This window comes from Coregonus lavaretus (genome assembly GCF_964263955.1).
Source record: "Coregonus lavaretus genome assembly, chromosome: 24".
NCBI classification, from domain to species: Eukaryota; Metazoa; Chordata; class Actinopteri; order Salmoniformes; family Salmonidae; genus Coregonus; species Coregonus lavaretus.
Window position 1 is genome coordinate 18713743 of NC_140011.1, and position 5167 is coordinate 18718909.

The following is a 5167-nucleotide window of genomic DNA, read 5'->3' on the forward strand; positions in this document are numbered from 1 at the left end:
GACACATTGGTGCGGCTGGCTTCCGGGTTAAGCGAGCAGTGTGTCAAGAAGCAGTGTGGCTTGGCAGGGTCGTGTTTAGGAGGACGCATGGCTCTCGACCTTCTCCTCTCCGAGTCCGTACGGGAGTTGCAGCGATGGGACAAGACTGTAACTATCAATTGGATATCACGAAATTGGGGAGAAAAATATGTTTAGAAAAAGGAGAGTCAACATTACTCACCTGATGTCACAACATTGAACCTTGGCTATAATTCGGCTTTGGAATTTAAATAAACAAGACAATAAAAGATGTGTGAAATTATGTGCCAAGATGACTGCAATCTTGTTACAAGAGTGTTGACAAAAACCTAATAGGTAGCAACACCTTTACAAGCCATTTCCTTGCAGGGCTGATAAGGAGAGAAGTGTACGGTCTAGCCCACACAAACGACCCATGTTGAGGGATGTTGGTGGAGAGGATGTGACACCTTTTATCAGCAGAACCACTGAGTTTCCGTCTACTGCCTGTGGAATCATAACTAGTGTTCTATTCTGCAGTGGAGCGAAGCAAACGTTTAATTTTGTAGTGTCAGAGAGAGAAGCATTCAAGTGGGCCAAGAACTCAATTATAGCTTACATTTTTAAGAAAGTCGGTAGAATAAATAAATAAAAATAAGCCTGTAAGCCATGTAACTTTCAGTGTGTCAGTATAGTAGCAATGGGAAAATAAAATAGCTTGCTGATGAGGTGTATGGCACTACAGACGTGTAAAAAAAGAACAATTAGAAATGGCGATTTAAGTTAATCAGTGTACTCAACTGCAGTCATATTTGTATTGCTTCTAGGAATTAGCTTGCAAACACACACAAGTGTATAACATAATACATACATTTTCCTTTAAATCTACTTTTCAACCTCATTCATCAAATTTAGCAAAGCTTTTTGTAATTTCATAATAAGTTAAACGGTCTTGTAGTGTTAACGTTACATTGAGCACTTCAAAGTCCAACTGTTAAATGAACCAAGTTTGTACCTAAGAATGTTATTAATTGAATGGTCCTCTGATACATAGTTGGAGTTTTTACTAGTACATGCCAACAACAATACATTGTGCCCATAGTTTTGACAAGGCTCAACCCATAGACTTAGATTGACATCACATCATTGTACCTGTCCCATTGTGGCGTCTGTGACTTGCAGTTATGGAATGTTTCCTCCACAGGAGGTTGGTGGCACCTTAATTGGGGAGAACGGGCTCGTGGTAATGGCTGGAGCGGAACATTATCAAATACATCCAACAATTGGTTTCCAAATGTTTAATGCCATTCCATTGGTGCCGTCCCAGTCATTATTATGAGCTGTCCTCCCCTCAGCAGCCTCCACTGGTTTCCTCACTAGTATAATTAATTGGCTAATCCCTCCTGGTGACCTGGATGGAATTATATGATCCTTCCTTAACCCATAGGAAGTCCCACCCAGTTGACAACTTAAAAATTGTGAAAGTCCTCAACGGCGCTGCCCATGCTAAAACAGGATTTTAGGTACTAAAGTCCTCTATCTATCTCTATGGTTCAAACATCAATGAGCCCAGGTCCATTAAATCATTGACTAAACAGATTGGAGCTATAAAAGGAGGGGAGAAGGAAATAAGACGACATTGGCATCCTGTCTACTATTAGCTATGAAGGACTGATAAATTCAACAACTCTTCACTTTATAAAGTGTTCCCATACAGTACATAACAGGCTCTGGTTATGCTCAGCCTACTTTTAATCTAATTTCTATGTCAGCGAGACATAATTTGCCTTTAATGTAGCCAGTTACTCTTAATAGTCAGTCCATTTCATCAGATAACACATCAAAAAGAGCAAACAAGGAAATTTAGAAACCAACCTAACCACAACATGGCCGTAGTGTCCAGACTCCTAACCAAAACATGACCATAGTGTCCTAACCAAAACATGACCATAGTGGTCAGTGTGAGACATCAGGTGTCATTAGGCCGGTTTTCATTGACCCAGGTTTATTGACAAAAGCAATGTCGCAACAACAACAAAAATGGAAACGGCAGCTATAGGAGAAATGTTCTAAAGATCGACAAAAAATGTCTTTCTTTTGTATAACTTTCTTTATTGCGAAAAATGATGGAAACAGTGTATAGAAGAAAGAAAATATGATTGCCGAATAATTTGCAAGGTACGTCATGTCATCACGTTACTATAAAGCTCCACTCCTACTGGTTGCTACATCTATTTTTCAACTATAAAAAATAATGTTTCTTTGCGGGACAAGGATAGTCTGAATTGCTTCGCCGTGCTTTTCCGCTTGGCTGGATACAAGCTTCACTATCCAATTATTTCAGATCTAGGCTACAGGAGTGCAAGTTTCACCGTGGCGATATGTTGGCACATGATAATTATTAGAATATGGCAATATTAGTCAATTCTTGCATTCTAGCCATGCTGGCTTTTGCAGGCTACCTGAGACATGAAACAGATAGGTGGGAGGCCTAAATGGATAATGGAAACACTTCAATCAGTTTAAGATTTTACGCTTTCCCCATGTGTGGGAACATACCTAGCTAATATGTTTTCACTGTGCTGGAGGAAAGGGCTTTACTGTTTAGGACACCAAATATCTTTGGGCTGATTCCTCACGAAACCAGAACGAAAAAAAAATCATGATTTTCATGACATTTATTCTAAAAGCATAATTTAGAAATAATTAATCAAAGTTGGCATATTTATGACATTTTAGCCTTACCCAGGCAGGCCTCCTTTAAGACTCCATAATGTTTCATATGTAGGTGCTACAAAGTAAAAATGTGTGTCATAAGAAGATTTATCGCTTGCTCTGAAACATGAGTGTTTTCATTTCAATAACAATTTTCTTACATTAATTTAATGAATATAAACACATATAATCATGAATATTATTATTTATTTTTATTTTTTATTAGGCCCATTTTTCAATATATTGTTGAACATAATATACTCTAAGGGCATATCAAAGTTCTAGTGTGGGATCTCTGCTAGTTTTAAAGTAATGGCCCATTTTATACAGAGAAATTGGCATAGTAGGCAATGTAACCAATCACAGCCCTCCTTTTACTTGCATCATTGCACTCTGGAACTTTGATATGCCCCTAGAGTATATTATATTTAACTACACACACACACATATATATATATATATAAATAAAGTAGCCAAATCAAAAATGGTATTCTTTCAATATTCATGTTTATATTTTTCAATATTACTAAATTAATGTAAGAAAATGGTTATTGAAATCAAAATACTACTCATATTACAGAGCAAGCGGTAAAGCTTCATATGACACAAATGTTTGCTTTGTAGCACCTACAGATAAAACATAAAGGAGGCCTGGGTAAGGCCAAAATGTCATAAATAGGTCATAAATAACTTTGATTAATGATTTCTCAATTATGCTTTTAGATACTAATGACACATATACACCACCGGTCAAAAGTTTTAGAACACCTACTCATTCAAGGGTTTTTCTTTATTTTTTAAAAACTATTTTCTACATTGTACTATAGTAGTGAAGACATCAAAACTATGAAATAACACATATGGAATCATGTAGTAACCAAAAGTGTTAAACAAATCAAAATATATTTTTTATTTGAGATTCTTCAAATAGCCACCCTTTGCCTTGATGACAGCTTTGCACACTCTTGGCATTCTCTCAACCAGCTTCACCTGGAATGCTTTTTCAACAGTCTTGAAGGAGTTCCCACATATGCTGAGCACTTGTTGGCTGCCTTTCCTTCACTCCACGGTCCGACTCATCCCAAACCATCTCAATTTGGTTGAGGTCGGGGGATTGTGGAGGCCAGGTCATCTGATGCAGCACTCCATCACTCTCCTTCTTGGTAAAATAGCCCTTACACAGCCTGGAGGTGTGTTGGGTCATTGACCTGTTGAAAAACAAATGATATCCAATCTGGTTTGGGCTTAGTGGGACTGACGTACCACTGCAGAATGCTGTGGTAGCCATGCTGGTTAAGTGTGCCTTGAATTCGAAATAAATCACAGACAGTGTCACAGCAAAGCACCCCCACACCATAACACCTCATCCATGCTTTATGGTGGGAAATACACATGCGGAGATCATCCGTTCACCCACACCGCGTCTCACAAAGACACGGCGGTTGAAACCAAAAATCTCCCATTTTGACTCCAGACCAAAGGACACATTTCCAGCGGTCTAATGTCCATTACTCGTGTTTCTTGGCCCAAGCAAGTCTCTTCTTCTTATTGGTGTCCTTTAGTAGTGGTTTCTTTGCAGCAATTCAACCATGAAGGCCTGATTCACACAGTCTCCTCTGAACAGTTGATGTTGAGATGTGTCTGTTACTGGAACTCTGTGAAGCATTTATTTGGGCAGCAATTTCTGAGGCTGGTAACTCTAATGAACTTATCCTCTGCAGCAGAGGTAACTCTGGATCTTCCATTCTTGTGGCGGTCCTCATGAGAGCCAGTTTCATCATAGCGCTTGATGGTTTTTGCGACTGCACTTGAAGAAACGTTCAAAGTTCTTGAAATGTCCCATATTGACTGACCTTCATGTCTTAAAGTAATGATGGACTGTCGTTTCTCTTTGCTTATTTGAGCTGTTCTTGCCATAATATAGACTTGGTATATAGGGCTATCTTCTGTCGTGAGGAATCACCCTTTGAAACCTTCAAAGTGGTTTCTATGGCATTGATGAAGGTTTAAACACATTCCATTAGAGTAAAGAGCCTCCCCTCCCCTTGTGCTTTGAAACCAGTAAGGATTTGTGGAACAGTAAGCGGTGCCTTTACCGTAATGCCAAAACTGTTAGCTTATCAGGTCAGCTCCCTGTGTTGTTCAGCCTATTTATGGATGGGTGTGCTACAGGGCAACTGACCTCACTATACACCCAGAGACTGGCTATGATGGCCAACCATCACTCTCGCAGAGTTTGGACACAACAGACTGCTAGACTGAGAAAAATAACAAGATGATTATTGTGAAGTTCAAGATATCTTCATCTGCCAAACTTGTACATGATCTCTTTGGAATATATATCACAGCAAAGCATTGGGCTAAAACAGCACAAAACACCTACAGTGGCAGTTAAACTGGACCCTCTGTCAGGTAAGGCACACTTACCATTAAGTCATTGAGCAAACAGACAAAA